Consider the following 22,525-nt stretch of genomic DNA (forward strand, 5'->3'; position numbering starts at 1 on the left):
TCTCCATATTGGGGTGTGTGGGGGAAACCCCCGCAGAAAGATTAAAAAAAGAGTAAAAGAAGGTCTGTTTGTAGCCACAGTCCAAGGGATCTTAGAAAGATAGGTTTGCGCATTTCTCCCAAGGAGGACTGCGTCGGTGCCTTCTCTCACCATAAGAGCGCCCCGCTCAGAAGGGCCCTTTTCAGAGACCCAACTGATATGATCGTGATCCCTTGCTTATGAAATTCGCAAGGGTCGCTTGTCCCTCATGTCATGAAATTGTGCAAGGGAGTCAAACTGAGGCCCGTCAGGATACAAACTTCACAACTGCACACGATAAGCCTGCACCTCAATCGATTGAGCGACTCAGGACCGATAGCAACAATCTTGGTATAACAGGTCTATCCTGTGTTATTAACACTGTGGTCATGTGATAGCTCTATGGCAACGGCGGTATATCACTTCCATGAAGCACTTTGAGACATAATGCATGTTACTTCCTTGATGTTTTCCCGACATCTAAGAGTAATTGGTCTAGAATTTCTTTCTCCTCACTTTGTTCTGTAACTTCACTCTGATTGAATTAAACATCATCCCCATAAACAAAGAACTCACATCGACTACACCCGAATATTTTGTTCCTTTGCTCAGGAGTCTATGAATGTTATTCTGATGTGGCTTGTTATATTTTCCAATAATGGGTGATATCCAACTATTCTATTCTTTACGATGACCAGTTTACTCTTATCATAAAATCTCACATAATCAGCACATTGAGATGAATAGGGCAGCTCTTGTATTTTCACCCTGAGGATTGGATTTTCTAACACAGCTCCACTTTTCAGAGTAGTTTGAATTTGTGTAAACAGAGGCAGATTATAAATCTCGATTCCATTTTGTGGTGAGCACTTTGTTGCAATTACTTCCTCAACTACTTGCGTGAGAAATGACACAGCTTTAAATAATGGGGATTCTCGGTTATCTTGTGTATATTTCATGATTGAAATTGACAGCCCATAAGGGCTATTCGCTTGAACTTCATCTGTGAATCTGAGTTTATATTTTCACATAACTCGGTTCCATCGTTGTTAATGCATTTTTATCCCAAACGAATGCTATTAAATCCAGGAAAGTCTTATTCTTGATTGATGTTTCACAAGCAGTAATAAAATCATTTACGTAGGTTGTCATGGTATACCCATAAAATAATTACAGTTTAAATATACTGTAGGGGTGTGGGGCAAACCCCCCATCAATCTAAGACATTGATTTCAGCGAAACAGTTTAATGTATATCTTCTATTAAGCTGTTGGTTTTCGTAATAAATGCCTGTTGGTCTTGTTATATCCCTTGTTTTATTTTTTTTCTCGTCCTCGCTTATAGAAGAAGATTTTTTATGAACCTTTGATCTAATTTCCTCCTAGTTTAAAGCTTTATTGTATTTTTTATGTAGTGATGCCCGAATATCACACTCTTGTTCTAGTCGATGTCTTCTTTCACATATCTGTTTCAGTCGAAAGCCATCTACACTTCCCTATATATTTCCTTCTTCATCTACAACTGGGTACAGCCCCATTCTATTTGTTTAAGTGGTATAGGTAATGGTGGCTCTGGACCGCAGAGCAGAATCGCCTGCAAATTTACAGGGAAAAAAAACAGAGTGACTGCACCTCTTTCCCTTTAAAACATATACTTTTCATCCGCAATGTCAAATCACCCTCAGATGTGTAGTAACTACAAGCCGCATTTTATCACCTAGCAAACTGCACGCCAAATAGAGATATTGTAGGTACATGGTATAACCAATATGCCAGGAACCAAGCTATCACGTGAAGCCTATGCTGAGATCCGATAAGGCAATTTATCCCATCGAGAAGCAAAGAGGAAATATCACATATCGCAAGCCAGATATACGAGAATGCGAGATACTTCTGGATTCGAAACCCTGCTGGATAATTCATATGTTTTCCTTTCTGACCGAGAGAAACAAATCCAGGAGTGCTTGGGCAACACCTTCTACGAGTGATACCAGATTCCTCGACAATTTCTCGACCTCTATTTGCTGCTCTTTCGCGAGTTTGTAGAAGACGGCAAAGTAGTTGATTTCGACCTGCAGCAGGTCAACTACGAATTATACTTGCAGACTGCCCAGAACCCAAGGATGCACCGACTGTCTCGCCACCCTTCCAAAACTCCCCCTATCTTAGATGGCGAAAACGCGACTTGCAAGTGCGGTACCATCAACCACTGCGTCAGCAGCAAAAAATGTCTTCTATGAAGAAACATTGACTACACCACAGGAACGCCTCCCGCTCGAGGTTCCAGAATGCCTAATCTTACCTGGACTTCTCCAAAATATAGAAAATTTATGTGATAGTGCCTGTGCTGGATGGGTCCTATGGTATGCAAAACGCGTTAGAGATTTAGCAAAGAACTGCACATGTAAGAATGATCAATGTACTTACCGACTACTATCAGGTGACTCGGAACCCGCTCAAGGGTTTAAATTGGAAAATATGCTTCACCAATTACCGAACTACGGTGAACCAAAAGGGTTGAAAGTAGCAGCACCACCATTTAGTAAACATAGAAAAGTTTCTGAAGTTCCGAAAGGAGTCTATACATGCACAAATTTTGCTGTGGCTAAATATGAAGGTAAGAACAGACTGTTGTTGTTTCTTAAAGGGGCACTGATGCGGAGCGAATAATGTTTCTCGCCAACGGTTGAATTACGAAACCAAACTGCAAATTGGTCAGCGCCCGCTCCTTCGACCGTGACGGACAAAGGAACTGGGCTCCTGTCCATATTAGCAGAATTTCTTCACCTAAACAGTCAGGAGGCCGGATGCCCATAATATGCCATTTGTTTAAAAATATCCATGGTATCCCTTGTCTGATCGTAACCAAATATCCCAGCAGTGTAGTTCTTTTCGGATGCTTGGATGGTATAGTTACTGATCCAATTTGATCCTATTTCTGTGTTTTTAACCTCGATATTTAATCATGTTACATGAAAATATGATGTCTACAGGCACGTAGCAAGCCATTTGTTTCAGTACGGAAGATTGCAAAGCTTTATATATATAGGTAGTTTTGAGTGTTGGTTCAGCTGTGATAGCAAATATCATACGTAAATTTTGGTAGCTATGGTAGCTACAATGGTTTATTATTTATGATAATAAAAACACACAGTTGATTTATTTGAATTCGTAAACAAAAAACGATGACTTTGCCTTTGGTAGAGAAATCTGAAAATTTTCTTACATAAAAAACCCCTTATTTCACCTATTTACCCAAGTACACAGCAATGCCTGTGTGTATTCCTTATGTAGCGAAATTCCGTTGGTATCCTCAAAACAGTTTTCGGCCCATAAGTGTTTTCAGGCTGCATGCGACACAGAGATTACTACTTCCTTGGTGTAACTCGCGTTTGATGGTGTAAACCTACATGTGTTATTTGTCATCATTCTCTGGATGGTCAATTAATGAATTTATAACAGGTATAATTAGTAGTAACACCACTTCGGTTACACAACAAAGGTTCCCATTTGGCATTTCTCCTGTCCGGAGTAAATACTCAACATTATAAATTAAGGTCTGTAATGGCAAATGTATTGTATGTTATGTAATGTGTGCATGTAAGTGATGCAAGAGGGTTTATCAGCTGAGTTACAAAAACAAACATCGATCAAAGGATTAACCAATAAAATACTGATTGATTAATTACTTTTATCTTCTAGCGGATTTGTCAAAAGGCAGTGTGTGTAGATGACTACACCCTGTCGTAAAGAGTGAGTGCAAAAACAACATCCTCCCTTCAAAGAATTAACCACCCTTGCGTTGATTGATTGCTCATTATTGGTTAACTAAATTACTTAGAATAGTGGACATCATACAATTAGTTTGCCAGGTGTGCTGTCTTGGGAGACCAATGAGGGGTTTATCTGGTTTTCACCAATGAAAGACGTGAAACGATGTGTTACTTTTTTACAAACTAGACAGTTGTAAGACACGCGACATAGAGCAGGGTTATTTACCAGCTGCAGATGAATGGAATACGATTTCTTTTACGTGGATATTGATGGATACATTCCTGAACAAGGTAGTAGCCTGACATTGTTGCTATAAAAATAGTCTGTTTTACATTCATTATTTGCATTTTGTTTTAATTTATTTGTTGTAGCATTCAGCAGAATCTGTATGACAGAAAACACTCACTAGATCGCGTATGTGTGTGAAATAGGATCCACATTGGCAGTCTATACAATGTATAAATGTTGCTGTTATGTTAGAAATTTACTATGAGTATAAGCAGATCGTCTGTTCTTTTATTAATTTTCAGAATCATACAAATATGACAATAAACTAATTAGGGTTATGAGACAAAATATAGAGACGTACATTGGCTTCGTTATTTTTCCGTCCTAATAGTTTTTTACCATATCTACCACTGGTAGATGATTAACCTTCAAAGTGTTTCATTTGTTTTCATAATACATTCGTTATGAAGTAAAAATGACTTCACCTAAGTTGATCTGTCTATAATTAAACTATCAATTGCGCTTACGGAATGCACAGCAGAGGTCACGAACCAGTCACGAATTCTGGGATATCATCCGGGTACTCACGGGAGAAAAACAATAACAAAAGTTTACACCAGTCCACGGAAATTGCTCCGCATCAGTGCCCCTTTAATTCATCAGAAGAAACATTTCTAGTTTACGGGTACAAGATACAAGAAACAATTCGAGACTTCGGTGGATAGAACACCTACGGTTGGTGGGGGAACCATTTCTGTGCAGACTCTGCCACTCACCAATAAAAAGGAAAGATGATAGAAAAGTTGAGTTGCTGCTTCCAGACCTTAGACGAGAATAGGTTCGGTAGAAAAATACATGGCGGGCAAGAGGGTTGAAGGTTCTACATCACGCAGTACTCCTGCTGAAGGATTTGAAGCTTTCTTGTCAGCGGGCAAGAGGGTGGAAGGTTCTACATCGGGAGCAGGCCATATCTTGTACAGCCTTGTGGATCCAATACCGAAGCATTTTTTGACCTCGCTTGGAGTGACCACACTGCAAAGGGAGCGCATTTCTTGTATGTCCTCATAAGACAAGTCTCTTTTGGGTGGCATAGTTTTCTGGGTATATCCTATACTTACAAAAACCCAAATGTCCATATAGAAATCCTAATACTATACCACGAATCCCCATACTATACCAGGAATCCCAATACAATACCACGAATCCTAATACTATACCAGGAAACCCAGTACTATACTATATTAAAGTACTATACTATATACTATACCAAAAATTACTAACATTTTTAAAACATTACTAAAATTACTAAAATTTACTAAACTAGTACTTGGTAATCCACTGGTATTGTACTGGGTTTCCTTGCATAGTACTGGGTAACATCATCTACATGCTGTCGTCAGTGAGTATGAGATAGTACAGTTTGTTTTGATCAACGTTTGTTGTTCTGTCAAAGTCTTCTAAATCGAACAATTTACTCGTCGTTGCGAACTATATCGTATCGTGTGTTGCTGACAGATCTTGATGTATCTAGGTTAAAAGTATTACCAGATTCACTGATGACAGGGACTTCAACGCATTTTTAATGTTGTTTATAAGCTTAAAAGCATATATTTTACCATCTATTCCTGTGTCATCAAACCATCTAGTATCACCTACGTCTGATTAACTTGTATTATTGCATCTTTTCATTTGCATTCCTGGCCCTTGATTACTAGCAATTATTGTATATGTAGTGCTATGCTGAGGTATCTTATATTTACAGCATTATTTTTTGTATCAAAAATTGATATCTTTAATTCAGAAATATTACCATTTGTTAATTTTTTATACTAACACAATGAAAATGACTAGGTGCGAACCTCATTGTATTTTTCTGTTTTAACTGCGACAGCCCTCAACAACATGGATGGACATTCATTTTGTACATCATCCGTTGTGCTAAGCTTTTTGAGATGAATGCATAACTCGTGGTATGGAATTAGCTCAGGTTCGTTCGAACCATAAATGAAAACACCACTGCATATTTCACCCATTGGGCAGCGCTAGCATCTTTGCCAAAGAGTGACTGAGTCTCAGTGATTTTTTTCCACTCATGTTATCGAACACCACTGTTCCGTTTAAGTCATTTATTTTAAGTTCAGCTCCTTAGGGTTTGAAAATTTAATCGTTGAGAGAACACATGCTGTTGGAACCATCTGTTATTTTGTTTAGAACTCCATCAATAAACATCTTATTATTTTTTTTGTTGATGTTTGTCCATCATGGGTAGTAGGTTATATCACATAGTGCTATTTTGACTTTGCCAGACATGTTAACAATGGCATGAACAAGTTGAATGGTCTCACCATTCATTATATCCGAAAGAGTAATGTACATATTATAATATAAATTATATATAATAATAATATGTATAAACCCGAAGTACATTACCCCCAAAATAACAACATAAATGCCTCTGACTTCACACATACGAAAATCTTGGTTGCCGCAGATGGTTCATATTTAAGATTCAGATTCATGGATGTGTTTGAACATTATGGGGTTTCGGTTACAAATGTGAAAACGGTACATGGGGTTACAAGTGGTATCACTACATTAACTCATTAAGGCTGAGAGACGCATATGTGGGGCAAATTAATTAGCTTCTCACAGTGAGAGCCGCTTATTGTGGGTTACAAAAAGCACCTCTTATTCAGTGAGAGCCGCATATTGGGGGTTCTAAATTTTAAATTCATATTGTACCTATTATTTCATTCAATTTAGCAGTAATGATCAAAGATTAGCTTTTCTTACGAGAGAGGTTACTTTCTGTGTTAATCAGAAGAACTATTAATTTGTTTTTATAACAATTGCTTGCAATGACAGGGGCTTACACAGGCAAATGAACACAAGTCTGCAAGAAAGGGGATTATGAGATGTTGTTACAGGAGGTAAGTGTTTGTTACTCCTCATTGGGAGTGACTACTAAGATACTCTGTTTGCACATTGATTGAATTAATGGTGACAAGGTTACAAAACCTTCTTCTAAATTTAATCATTCATTCATTCATTCATTCATTCATTCATTTTGAGGTGTCCATTGTCAATCTTCTGAAATTTTTTTTTTTTTTGCTTTCAAAACAAATATAAGTATGCCCATCTTCATAAATATTTGGGGAGATTCAACTGCAAGTATATACATCACAATAAATCAGTATCGTGTAACTTAATTTTAATTGTATAATACATGTACTTGAATTGTGATATTATTTGTAACACTGTGCAGATTATATTGAAATGTTCAGCAAGCCATTATGTTTGACGTACAAGTAGTGTGCACAAAATGCATATGCAAATAAATACTATCCCTACTCAATGGTTGGATTGTGTTATCCAGGGTAAAAATAATTGGATTGTAGCAATTTGAGCGCTTTAAAGAAAAATAACCTCGTCAAAGTGCTTGTTAGTCCTACATGTACATTTCAGACATCGTTACGATTGTGTATGTTCATGATACATAAACTTTTTGATGATAGCTAGAGTTGATAAAACCGAAATCCAGCATATCGATTGGTCAACGATCAAACCAATAGTCGATCTGTATCCAAGCTGTCTAGTGACCGAACGTGCTCTTCAGAAATTTAGCCCACGCCCCATCACCTGTCATTTCCTCTGTGACAGGTATCATGATACGATTGGTTATAGAAAAGAAATCAGCCACTATACTGAACAGTTGATATACAAAACGTCCTATTCGGGAACTTTGATGATGACCATCCTATGACCCTTTGTCTTATGTATGTGCAAGGAAAAGCATTATACAATATGCATACATGTATGTTCGTGTGATAAAGTATATTTTCTGCGTTAAATCTAGATGAAACAAAGTGACAAACTGTGAATCTGTTCCATATAAGTCACACATTAGCTTATTAGTACTTACCTTAAAATATTCAGTATATACTACCAACGCATCAGTGAAAACGCTTCTTTCATAGAAAATTATTAGGCATGTGCGTGAATTCTTCTTTACTGCCATTGACACAGATGTTTTGAACAATTTAACTTCACACGATGATATGAGAGGGACAATTTGTTTAAGTATGTCTTACATACAAAGAATACAAACATGTGTTAAGAAAATACACACGCCATCAAAAGTCTACAAGAGAAAGTTTAATAAAATTACGTAAAACGTTACATATATGACATGTATTCACCCCTGCTTTCGTTCAACATATACCTTTACAACGCAATTAAACAATTAAACAATCAGGACTTGCTCGTATGACGAGACAGTTTCCTGTAATCTACGAAACCAGCCAGGGATATCAGGCATGATTAGCCCTAATTAGTCTCGCCACAGTCGGCCAGGCAATCAGCACGGGGTTCAAGGTGTTGAGCAGTGAAGTGGCTCTCAGGCTTAATGAGTTAAAACAAATGAGTGGGACGACAGGTACTTGGCTTTTGACGACAGCAAGGATTACCGCGTTTGGAAGTTTAAACAAGGCCCAGGTGATGATTGGAAAAAATTTATGCTGGATACATCGAAAGGATTCACTCGTGCCAGTTTTATGTGTTTGAACGATCCAATTAGAATGTACGTGTGGGCTATACTCGGTGCTCAGTTGCAGACGCACTCCAGTATCATAGGTAATGGAACCGCTTACGATGCATAGAAACAGTTCGTGACTAATATTGAGGATGTGATAGCATCACCAGTACATCCACCTAGTGCTATAATACGGTATCAGGGCACATTGCAATATGCCAGGTCAAAAGTCGACTATGTGTCCGGTGTGGGATTGTACATGGCTCCGAGCGACATGCGCCTGAGAATTAATAAAATAATGGGTTACATCCATGAAATAATCATCGCCACGGCCAACCAAAAGTTGGGTGTCAGTGCTCATGTAAACGTATCCCACGTACCACCATCCACAACTGGTGAAACGGGTATAATGCAATCACCACCAGAGCCAAGGGTTAAAACAACATCTGGGGGTGTGGGGGTATCCCCCACTATACATTCAGCCAATCAGCAACAGATCGATCGTAAAACAGCGCTGGTGGTGGCTTGTGTCTTATTTGGTTAAAACCCTTCTAGCTGCAACGTACACCAGCCCAGACATAGCAACGATGAATGCCCACAGATTTTGACCAAGCCACGTGGCAGTTTTACCTAGCGTGCTGAGCAACCATGAGACGATACTTCCAAGGATACCAGACAGGGCTTCTGTGGCCTTTCCAGCAAGTTTAGCCAGGGCCTCCCCGAGCGATTTCAGATGTTTTTTATCCAGTCTCTGACGTCATCACCACTTGGGGGTGTGGGGGAACCCCCACGGAGCCCCCCACTGATAATACAATAGTCAATATGATGAAGCCCAATACTGTCAGAACGTTGGCAATGATGATAAAATCAGCACCATGGCGACTGGCTAGAGTTGACAAGGCAAATGGTTTTCTAGTCAACCTCCTGGTTATCCTTAAGGCGTAGACTGACTTTATCAACTATGGTAAACTTTGAATAGTCTCAACCCTGAGGCTTGTTGTAGTTTCTATCACTTTTTAATCTGTCGTAATAATTGTCCACTGTTGTTTTCAAAAGTTGGTTGCTCAGTGACGAACTAGTGAAGGAGGTATCTTTATCGTAATCAACATCAGGAGGAGCAGTAGCTACAAAATCATCCATTTGGATATTGTCCATATTTTGAAATTATATTATATTAAATATTAGTATGTATAATGTCATACGGTAGAAAACTAAATCCTTTTCGAAGATTACGAGAATCACTTGGTGTCAAAGCTGTGCGCCAGTCGTCTACTATTACAAACAAGATAGATCAGAATCAAGTACTGTTGGTTAGATTTCCAAACTTGGGTGAGAACGATGTCATAGAGCCAGGGACGGCATCATTGGCATTTAACATCAAGTTGACTTCAGACAATGACAAATGTGATCTCGTGAATAATGTGGGTCATGCTATAGTCAAGAAGACAACCATAAAAATTAGTGTAACGAGGTGCTTAGTATAGACAACAGCAATGTGTATTACTTTTACTAAGACCTATGGAAAAGTGAGGGAGAACGTGCCAACAGTGCGTACCAGGGAATTTGCAGCAGAAAATCGAATAGGTTATGTATCGGGTACGCCTTCACACCAGATGAGACATACAAAATACCAAATAGTGAAAAAGCAATCGCCGAAGTGCATGGGAATAGGTTTTGTATCCCACTAGACTAACTGGTCATGCGCCGTTTTACCAAGCCGCATTGGGCGACAGGCTGGAATACGAACTCATGTTCAATGATTACAGCAAAGTCGTTTGTACACTGAATGGTGATGAGGGTAGTTACGAGGCTGACAACATCTCATTAGAGTTTGACATGGTGACCAGTCTGGATCTTACAGGCAGATTCGAAATCTGTACTCAGGAAAAATGACCATCGCATATGATAGGATACTCTACGTGATAAGAGCAACACCATATGGAATATCAACATGAACGTTCCTGAGCGATCAATGAAAGGTATTTTAATCATATCTGTGGAGGAATACGATTTCATAAGAGACAGCGAAAAAATTTTCAACCCAGAAATCACTAAAGTGGAAGCGACCACAGAGGGAGTGCCTAATCAGTTATTTAGCCATGGAATGAGAGCATATCAGCAGCGGGATGAAATAATGAAGCTACTGGCGATCAAATTAAACTCAATAGTCAACAACGTGGTCAGTGACCTGGATCTATACTCCATGAATATCGGTGATTACTTAACCACAAAGTACTCGTTGTGGTGGTTGGATATGAGATCCACAGATGATAACACTCTACACGGTAGTGGGCGACATATCGACAACAGAAGCAAGGGTATAACCATTCAAATAACAAAGAAGGCTCAAACATCAGGTAAATTAAAATAATATTTATATGTAATTATGGATGCGCAACTTAATATAGACAATGGGAGATTTGTACAAGCCATCTATTAGTGGGGGGTCCTGCAGAGAGCAGACTGCAAGTCACCACCACAATAAATCTTCTGGGGCTGTGGGGGTGTCCCCTACTGCGCTATTATATGCAGACTGACGTGTTGAGGCAGTGATCGAAATAATGGCCTGCCCGACTGCCCCTGGCCGGTAAATTTTGAGTTGGTCTGCCTGGAAATTCTCTCAACCAGCCCGATTGTCTGGCTGACATTTTTAAGGCTGACCTACTTTCAGTTCGCTCTGAGGATGATGATTCCATTTTAATTGTCATGTCATATTTTGATTTAAGAAAGATGAATGAATGCTACGAGCATATTCCATAATTATACATGGACACCTCTTCAGCCAGTGAAGATAGCAAAACTGGCAGGCTTAGTAAGCTATGCTATGATTGGACATCTGTAGAAATATGGTTCAATAAGAACCAATCAAAGAGATGGTTACTTAAAAGTGGGCAGGCATCTTTCAAGATGGGCAGGCAACATTTATTGGCCACAAGCACAGCTGTCAGGCTGAACTGAAAAATGATTTCAATCACTGGGTTGTGGTAAGACCGTTTTCGTACTGGATTTGTTAGAGGGGTATTACAAAGAAGTATTTGATAAAATCGTTATCTTGTGCCCTACTATAAACATGAACAAGACTTACAAGGAAAGACCTGGACGTACACAGAGTTGACCTGGGTACACGCCTTCAAGAGTATTTAACATTGTTTCACAACCTATTTAAAGGAAAGCTGACGTTGCTCATCCTAGATGACTGTAGCGCTAACAGAGAGATAACAAAAAAGAGAGACACGCTATCATATTTAGCCTTCTCTGGCCGACATGCAAATCACAGCATATGGCTGTTGACACAAAAATTCAAGTCAAGTGTTGAAACATTTGAGGGAGCAGACGCGTTGGGTGGCATTATTTCACTGCAAGGACAGGGATTCGTTCAAGGAGTGTTTGAGAGAGAACGACGTGATGAGTAAACCAGGACAGGAACGAGTGAAGAAACAGCTCGCTGAAACTTAACATGCTAGGCTCGTGTTGAAAACCGACCAACCAGTGGACTACCAAGTGTTGGCCTAGCGGCCGGCCTTTCTTTTCAATAAATTTTAGTAATGTTTTAGTAAATTTTAGTAATGTTTAGTAATGTTTTAGTAATTTGTAGTAATGCGGGTTTTCGAAGTTCTAGTCATGTATAATCTAAACCTTTATCTCTATGTGTTTAGAGTTTGTTGGTTATTATTTTCTAAAAATAAAAACTAGAGTACTATATTACAAAATGGAGTGCGATGAATTACTAGAGCAGATGTTAGTCGCAGAGGCAAAAAAAGACAAGCAGCATGACAGACAGATAACGGCAGTCGTTGGTGGTCAGGGAAAGCAATATTTAGGAGAAAGCATCCCTGCTGACAAAATTCAGAAAATGACAGACGAGGCAGTAAGTAAATTATATGCTAGGTATGAGACACAACTCAGGGCCGAGATGACAAAAGTGATAGGTTCTACTATTACCCAAATTTACACAGGCATAACGTCGCACTTTTTACCGATCCCACCAGAACGTTGACTCTATTTGTGGGAGGACTTAGAGACGGACCCGTTTTTCGATAATGCCTTGAGCTATAGCAGTTGTGCTTTGTATCACAAATACGGTATGTATCTAGCCCCGATGATGGCAGTGATCATCACGGTAAAGCATTGTAAACTTAATAAAACAAATAATAATAATAATATTATACAAGATGGATGCTGCCCAGGAAGAGATAACCAAGATTCCGGAGGAGGAACTGAAGCAGAGTCCAAGTCCTGCGGAACCAGTGACGCATGTCACCAAGAAGAAGAACCAAACAAGAGTTGAAGCTGGTAGGAAAAATGCCTTAGTCAGGCACAAAAAAGTGGGGATACCCAACACCCCTGTGGGTAGCGGTAGGTGGTGTTGTAGCCACTGCTACTGTTTCATTATATATGTGGCCTATGTCACCAACCAGTGGACAACCAACTGCAAGTCACATAATCAAAATTATATTTTTTCATAAATATATTATACCAGAGGGAAAATCATTCGTTAACGATGCATACCACACCTTAGCGGTTTCCAGATTAACAGTAAGATACACTCGGTTGACTAAAATGATCATAAAACAACCGACTATAAAACTCGACTTGACCTGCAAGATATTTTTATGTGTACTGAACTATGGTATGGCAATGGCCACCAAGGATGTTCTGGTAAAGCAAGGTATTATACCTGAAAATATTTTAAAGTAATGTATATAATATGGCCATGATAGCAATGATGGTTAGTGGGGCTCTTTTGAATGCCCTAGCATTTTCCGGGAGTAATTTTCTTTTTCCTCAATTGAAAGAGTCAAACACAGCTGAGGTAGAAGCGGAACGAAAATGACACAATACAGCCACAGAAAAACTACAGGCCACGCAGACTGAATACGCTATGAGACGAATGAGGAGACTAGATTTTGTTAATAATCAACTCCAACGCGAAAATCATGCCGTTAGATTTTTCAAGGACGTCGACGAAGCTATTGTAGGAGTTTGGGTAATTTATAGAGTAGAAAAGGGATGTCGGGTGGAATAAAATGGTGTTATGGTGTTTAGGGGTTGTTTGTGTTTATATATCGGTGGGTTGGGTGGCTTTTTATACACATGGTTTTGTTAATGTAAAAAAATAGGTTAGGTGGCTTATAATTACATCTTTGCCTATTGTGCAAGCACTGTATTGACGTTGTTATCTTGTAGTCATTTATTCTACTTATTACTCACGTTTGGCAGTAAAATTCCCTTGGAATTACTTTCATCGGTCATGTAGTGTAGCTGGGTATCTGTCGTATCCCTTCGCTGTCCGCCATGTTGGGGGCAGAAGCAGAAGGTGCGCGGTGCCGCAGTGAAGTTATTTACTATTGCGTAGCCAATCGTAACACTTTGTTATGACCTTTCGGAGGTTAGCTCACGGGGTATATAACAGCCTGATGCGACTGATATCGTTGTCTTGCATATCGGTATTCCAAGCAAGTAAGTCCACTGCCTATACGGGGGATGTTCCCTACGGCTCGTTAGGGTTGGTTTGTTTTGTTAGGACTCGTATTGATGAGTAGTTTTAGACTGTAGCCGGGTGGGAAGACAATACATGATGATATAGTATATTTTACGGGATTAATATGTAGGTAGCAAGGGTTGGGGGAGAAATTAGAGTTAGGAACGAAGTAGTTGTAGGAACTAGGGTAGGAGATAGGTTTTGTTTTTGTTAAAGGAGTGAGAGAGACAGTTATTTTTGTTCAGTTTTTGTTATAATTTGTTTTGCTTATTTTCTTATGTTTATTTAACAGAATAAATTATTATTATTGTTTACACTTCTGTCTTGTGTCATATTTTGTTGAAAGGAGTGGCAAATGCCATTGAACTGAAGAAGAGCGTACCCTGTTCCACCGTTATAGGAAGGTGGATGATACCTTTGTTATCCTCAAGAAAGACCAAGATCCCACCTCACTACTCCAGCACCTCAACATCCCCAAATCAAGTCCACTATGGAGACAGAAAATGACCACAAATGCCCCTTCCTAGATGTCCTTGTATCTAGAGACCCCTGCAACAAGATCAAAACTGCAGACTACAGGAAACCCACCCACTCTGACCAGTACATTCGTTTCAGCTCCAACCATCCCCATTAAACCAAGTCTGGGGTCATCTCTGACAAGAGGCGCCAAGAATATTTGCTCCTGCAGCAATGATCTAGACCCGGAACTCAAAAACTCGCAACATGTCTCCACCAACTTCAACCAGTAGCTATCTCACCTAGTCAAGAGGACCATCTCCACCACGCTCCAGGACAAACCCAAACTGACGAAGCAAGAAACCGCACCCATTACTATTACCCTCCCTTATATTGGCAAGACCTCCCATCAAATCAGCAGACTCCTAAAACACCAAGCAGGCATAGACACCATCTTCTCTGGCTCTCCAACCCTCAGGACCATCCTCCAAAACAATGGCCGTAGCCCATCCTCCAGCATGCAGCACCCAAAAGGAGTGATTTACAAGATCAACTGTGAATGTGGCAATTCATACATAGGTGAAACTTCCCGCCCCGTTGATACCCGCATATAAGAACACAAAACCTCTATAGCCAATGGAGACAGCAAATCAGACCTCCCAGACCGTCAACAAAAGTTCCCCACTCATCCTGTCAAGTTCAACAAATTCGAAGTTCTGTCCACCAAAAACCAGGACTTCACAAAAAGGAAACTCAAACATTCTCTCTGTTTGTTGTTACTACTTAACCTCCCTTATCATTGGCTTCATCACCAGTGCTTTTTGTTGTTTTAGTTCCCTACTGGCCTCTTCCAATTATGTACCACTTGTTTATTCTATTATGTCATTTTCTGAATAAAATTGATATTTTATACTCATTCTGACTCATGCTTAATTGCTTATCTCCTCTTCCCTGGCGAAGGTAGTGGAACACCTGGAATCCCTTGAAGCTGTTTCTTAAAAGAAGCAGATGTAAAATACACTCACCCACTAGTAGCCTCCCCTTTCCTGTGCAAATGGTCACCTGACCAACCATGCTTGTTACTCTCTCCTTGTAAATCGCCCGACACAAGAATTATTGAAATTCAGCATGCCTGTGAGGGCAGCTGGGAGGGCTTTTGTCATGCATCAGGATAACTATGAAATGTCAATTTTATTCAGAAAATTACATATTTTTATTATCCTGACTCATGCCTAACTGCTTACAGAATCCGACGGAAATGGCGGTTGGCCAGGCCATGCTGGATTCTGCTGGCTGTCAAAATTACATCCCCCCTTAACAGGAACTTGTAACAGCAAATTATTTGGTCCTGCTCTTCTAATTTTCATTGTAGATTCGGTGGGGATCACATCCAGTCGAACTTGTCTTCTGCAGAAGGCTTCGTTGACTGGAACGTGATGATATCCAAAATAACTAGCGTTCTGCTAGTGACTGATGCAACTGAATGTCAAGATATTCCCATCAAGGTGCGACCCTTCTCATGTGCATAGGCCTCCTGCTCATCCTCTGCAGTGAGTGCAGATCTAGTTGAGTGCTCAAACTGAGCATAAGTTGACTTAGTTGAAGATTGTAGTCTTCTTTACAACGACACTTTTCCAAGCTCATGTTGCATAAAGGCATCTGCATGGAACAGCTGCATTGAGTGCAGTGATGGCTGACTTGTAGAGTTGTCTGCTGCAATGGCCAGTGCTGACAAAGTCTGCGTTGTCTGACGACCCTCGTAAGGGTTCCGGAGCAATGTATACGAGGCGGATCTAGGTGACGAGGAAAGTTGTCTATGCCGATTGACATTCTGTTCATTGTGTGGAATCAACAACGGCTAATCGTAGATATTCTGTTCCTGTAGAGTGACAATCTCGTTGCCGAAGGACTTCTTTGTCGAAGTATGTTGATGACTTTGTTGCAGACGACCTCATCTTCAACAACGTTGATGATCTAGACTTCATAGGCTGTGACGGCCCCTCCTCCTCTGAAGTTCGCTTCTGTGGTCTAGGGGATGACTAGCTGGACCGAAGGCAAAGCCGACTAGACAGGAATGAATTTCAGCAGTTAATGAAAAACGGTAACCTGAAGCTAAATCACCCATTTTAGACATGACTAATGAAAGCCGACATTGCCTGTCCCTCGCAAACCTGTGAACAGAACAAATTTATAAAATAAATTCTGAAACAGAATAAATTTCTGTGAAATTCACAGCGAAATCCACAGAACATGAGGGCTTTCATGCCAGAGAAACTAAGTGCGGGTCAACCGCTGACAGCCATATTCTATACTGCAAACATAGTTTCATCAACTGATGAAATACATGCTATATAAGCACAAAATAATGACAAATTAACAAATTATGATACATATACATAAACCAAATACTGCATATGACATAAATTTAGTTAAAGGACTGAAATAGTTGAAAAACCTATTGCCGTAATAGGGACCCCAGGTGCCTCCAGTCCCCCTCGTCGGGCGATGAGGAGAGAGTGAGAAGCATGGTCAGTCAGCTGACTGTTTGCTTGGGAAAGGGGAGGCTACTCATGGGTGAGTGTATTTTACATCCACTTCTTTTAGAAGGGAACATCAATTGATTTTTTGTATTCCACTACCTTTGCCAGGGAAGAGGAGATAAGCAGTTAAGCATGAGTCAGGATAAGGAAAAGTACATGTTGTTGTCAATATTAATCCTCTGTTTGTCACAACATAACGTGGATATTTAGCTTCACACTATCTGGATGTATTCTCTTTTAGCTTGATAACGGAAAAAGAATCTACATTGAAATGTCGCTCAGCGTAATAAACAACAAGTTGTAATCCATATAGCTGTATGTTTCAGTTTTGACTCACTAACTTCTAGAATGCCCATTAAGTTCCTTTGTCGTGGGTGTCACGATAGAGACATATTTTACAACAATCCATCAAAAGATGAACATGCAGATGTCGCTTCAAGCCTTTTAAGAATAACATTAAACAGCAGGCGACTGCAGATTTGAACACTCTTCTCAGACGTTAAATCAAATACATAGAAGTGCAGGAATTATCAACTGACAAAAACAAGCATTGATCAAAGGATTAACCGATAACACACAGATTGATTAACTCATTAAGCCCAAGAGCCACTTCACTGCTCAACACCTGGAGCCCCATTGCTGATTGCCTGGCTGGATGTGGCGAGACTAATTAGGGTTATTCACACCTGATATCCCTGGCAGGTTTCGGAGATTACAGGAAACTGTCTCGTCATACAAGCAAGTCCTGATTGTTTAATTTTTTACTTGTGTTGTAAAGGTATATGTTGAAAGAAAGCAGGAGTGAATACATGTCATATATGTAACGTTTTACGTAATTTTATTACACTTTCTCTTGTAGACTTTTGGTGGCTTGTGTATTTTCTTAACACATGTTTGTATTCTTTGTATGTAAGACATACTTAAACAAATTGTCCCTCTCATATCATTGTGTGAGGTTAAATTGTTCAAAACATCTATGTCATTGGCAGTAATGAAGAATTTACGCACATGCCTAATAATCTTGGTGCATGTGTATTTTCTTAACACATGTTTGTATTGTTAGTATGTAAGACATAATTAAACAAATTGTCCCTCTCATATCATTGTGTGAGGTTAAATTGTTCAAAACATCTATGTCAATGGCAGTAAAGAAGAATTTACTCACATGCCTAATAATCCTCTATGAAAGAAGCGTTTTCGCAGATACGTTGCTAGTATATACTGAATATTTTAAGGTAAGTACTAATAAGCTAGTGTGTGGCTTACATGGAACAGGTTCACAGTTTGTCACTTTGGTTCATCCAGATTTAACGCAGAAAATATACTTTATCATGCGAACATACATGTATACATATTGTATAATACTATTCCTTGCACATACATAAGACAAAGGGTCATGGGATGGGGGTCATTAAAGTTCCCGAATAGGACGTTTTGTATCTCAACTGTTCAATATAGTGGCTGATTTCTTATCTATGACCAATCGTATCATGAGATACCTGTCACAGAGGAAATGACAGGTGATGGGGTGTGGGCTAAATTTCTGAAGAGCACATTCGGTTACTAGACAGCTTGGATACAGATTGACTATTGGTTTGATCGTTGACCAATCGATATGCTGGATTTTGGTTTTATCAACTCTCGCTATCATGAAAAAGTTTGTGCATCGGGAACATACATAATCATAAAGATGCCTGAAATGTACATGTAGGACTAACAAGCACTTTGATGAGTTTATTTTTCTTTGAAGCGCTCAAAGCGCTACAATCCGATTATTTTTACCCCGGATAACCCAATCCAACCATTGGGTAGAGATAGTATTTATTTGCGTGTACATTTTGCGCACACCACTTGTACATCAAACATAATGGCTTGCTGAAGATTTCAATATAATCTGCACAGTGTTACAAATAATATCACAATTCAAGTACATGCATTATACAATTAAAATAAGTTACACGATACTGATTTATTGTGATGTATACACTTGAAGTTGAATCTCCCCAAATATTTATGAAGATGGGCATACTTATATTTGTTTTGAAAGCAAACGAATTTCAGTAGATTGACAATGGACTCCACAAAATGAATGAATGAATGATTTAATTTAGAAGAAGGTTTGTAACCTTGTCACCGTTAATTCAATCAATGTGCAAACATAGTATCTTAGTATTCACTCCCAATGAGGAGTAACAAACACTTACCTCCTAAAACAACATCTCATAATCTCCTTTCTCTCAGACATGTGTTCATTTGCCAGTATAAGCCCCCGACATTGCAAGCAATTGTTATCAAAACACATTAATAGTTCTTCTGATTAACACAGAAAGTAACCTCTCTCGTAAGAAAAGCTAATCTTTGATCATTACTGCTAAATTGATTGAAATAATAGGTACAATACAAATTTAAAATTTAAACCACCCAATACGCGGTTCTAGCTAAATAAGAGGTGCTTTTTATAACCCAAAATACATGGCTCTCACTCTGAGAAGCCAATTAATTTGCCCCACATACGCGTCTCTCGGCCTTAATGAGTTAATTACTTTTTCGTGCACAGTGGATTTGTCAAAAACTAATGTTTATGTTTGTAGATTTACTATTCTGTACTAATTACACCCTGTACCTGTGTAAAAACACCATCCTTCCTCAAAAGATTAACCACCGTTGATTGACAGGTGTGTGATCTTTTGTTTGTTTTGACACGGTTGGATGTGTGAGACATGTTATTGAGAGGCTTTTAGAAGTCGGTACTCTAATATACAACAAAATGTTATGGATGTCAACTTCTTTATTGCTTAAACAACATTTTGTGGCTATTCCTTGTCTCTTCTCAGCATCCACCCGACGAACGGGCATGGAATAGCCCAGAAACGTTGTGTAAACAATATAGAAGAAGTTGACATCTATAACATTTCTTTGAATATGAGACATGCTCACTTCCATCAACCATCAGACTTGTAGTAATATGTCACAGGAGATGAGTTATAACTTCAAAGCGTATTGCTTGCTGATGTCCTGAGCCTAAAATAATTCAAAAGGATGGCTTCCTGAGCTGACAAATTCTAAAAATATTGTCACATAAGTGGTACTAATTCCTGAGCAGTAGGGGTCAGATTGGCTTGCTTATTTTGGAATTTAATGCTTTTCATAAAGTACAATCTCATAATCTATTTGTCTCTGGAATCATCCTTGATATGAACTAGTCTACTGATTTCTCCAGAAACTGTTCAACATGATCTAAAATGAATAATGTATTAAACTTAAAGTCAGCTATTATGGTAAAGGACAAAATTAATTAGTTACATTATGAAGGTTTTAAGAAGGAATTCATTTGGATTGTTTTTGCCTCAGTCTGCCTTAGTGTGGACAACATAACCAATTATCTATCAACAAGTTCATAATATTTCATGAATGCATGAATTGCATAACACCATGGGTGTCGTGGTGGGAAGGCAAAAATATATTTTTCAGATGGCCTGGGAAGTCTGATATTTATATTTCAGATTCAGCGGGAGAGCTAACATATGGTGGAAATTCATCCCCTTTCTTACTTGCTCTCTACATTAATGACCTTGAAACCTTTTTTATGTGAATACAGTAGAACAAGGATATAACGAACTCCAAGGGACCAAGGGATTTAGTTCGCTATATCCGTTGTTCGTTATTCACGTTTGACCGCCATATTGGCTTATAGAGATGAAGAGACACGTATATACATGGGCTACATATTTTTATTCTTGTACATTGACATTAAAATTCTAATTTCATTGTTCAAATACATTATCGAGAATCACAACAATTTCAACAATATAACACTTAACTGCGTTTAACATAGTCCACAATTGTTAATTAATTAATGACTATCAAACAATGTTGATTCACCGCCAGCGAGGTTACACAATGTTGATTCACCGCCAACGAGGTTAAACAATGTTGATTCACCACCCACAAGGTTGATGTATACCGCTAAGTCGCTGAGTTGACACTGAGCTGACACTGAGTGAGTTCGCTACTCACGTCGTTAATTGGGCTTGGGGTCAGGAATTCAGTTCGCTATAACCGTTAATTCACTACTCACGAGTTCGTTATTCACATATAATTTTAATGATATTATAAAGGGACCATTGAGGACTTTTAAATTTGTTCGCTATATCCGTGTTTGCTATATCCATGTTCTACTGTATATGTAAAAATACTTGGAACCGTAAATTGATTTATTGAGGAACTGCTTAGCATTTACCTAAAATTATTAGCATTACTGTCTGCAGACGACACAGTTTTGTTATCGGAATTCACTGAAGAATTACAGTTAACATTGTTTCTCAATATACTATTTTTTGACATCATATGTTATTATTAAATAGTGATATCTTCCTGTGCACCGTCTTCAGCCATAACATTGCAACGCATGTTTGTGAAGGCTACGCTCACTGAACCGAGAAGAGGTTCCTGGTCTTGAAGAACACTGTCTTTGACCACAAACCCAAGCAGATTGTCCTCTATTTGTCTACATCCAAATTTGCCTGCAGTCTTAAACAACATGTCATGGTCTGTTGACCATTGATTACACAATGAAAAACCATCTAAATGGTCCATCCCTTGCGTCAGGTGATAATTAAAGGAACCAATTAGTGAATATATTTTGCAACATTAAGCCTTGCCTGTATTCCTTGGCAAGGTTCACATTTATGACATGTAATAAACCCTGAACTGTACCATCAGTGTTTCCGGTAAACTTTTATCTAATCCATGATGTAATGTATGTTTATGTAATTTGTGTTTATTCAAATCGTGACGGAAAAAATTATTTATGCTTCTGTGGTTAATAGGTAAAACATACATTTAAAACAGTATTTTGGAAAATGCTGGCCATACTACAGGCAAATATAACAGTTAATAAAAATGTTTGACACTTAGGACAAGAAGGATGCACATGAGTGAAGTTATACTAGTATATAGAATTGATTCCTAGTTGATTGCATAGGACGACAAACAGGAAACACTTATATGTACTTTAAACATGATCACAACTTTCAAAAATGTGTCTCTTCACACATCAATTGGAAATTTTTGGAAATATGATATTTCCAAACTGTAAATTTCGAGGAAATCACCATTTTATTTCTTATGTATGTTCACAGGTTCTACCACCATAGGAAAAAATGACATGTGTTTGGTATACACTGGCAGAAAAGCAGTCACGGGAGGCAATCAAGTGGGACTAGGTTTTAACTTTTATAGGTAAGGATTACTTCCCTTTGTTACTAAATTTATTTTTTTTTATCTAAGGGAGTCTGTAACACATCACCAAGTGAGGAAGAAAAGGCTATCACAACCAAGAGGTAAGTTTACTAATAATTAGACAATATACTTTGTGTCAAAACCCTGGATATTGTTGAAAAACTTATGATTCTCATATCTTTTATAGCCATATGCTCTGGAACCTTACCTACAAAATTCCTGAAAGGATGTGCCTAGAGAAGGAGATGATAATAGT

At 38.8% G+C, this 22,525-nt stretch overlaps 1 protein-coding gene across 2 annotated transcripts in view; it reads right to left on the minus strand.

The window, feature by feature from the left end:
* Positions 1–22,525, minus strand: part of LOC137291111 (palmitoyltransferase ZDHHC21-like) — a 312,776-nt gene that overhangs the window by 64,145 nt on the left and 226,106 nt on the right. The window contains exon 7 of one of the 2 annotated variants that reach the window (XR_010957245.1): positions 4,796–5,051. The exons of the other annotated variant lie outside the window; for it this stretch is intronic. The gene's annotated coding sequence lies outside the window, so the exon portion shown is untranslated. The remainder of the gene's footprint in view (positions 1–4,795; positions 5,052–22,525) is intronic. 2 annotated transcript variants of the gene reach the window in all.

Source organism: Haliotis asinina, chromosome 7, assembly GCF_037392515.1.
Source record: "Haliotis asinina isolate JCU_RB_2024 chromosome 7, JCU_Hal_asi_v2, whole genome shotgun sequence".
Classification (NCBI taxonomy): domain Eukaryota; kingdom Metazoa; phylum Mollusca; class Gastropoda; order Lepetellida; family Haliotidae; genus Haliotis; species Haliotis asinina.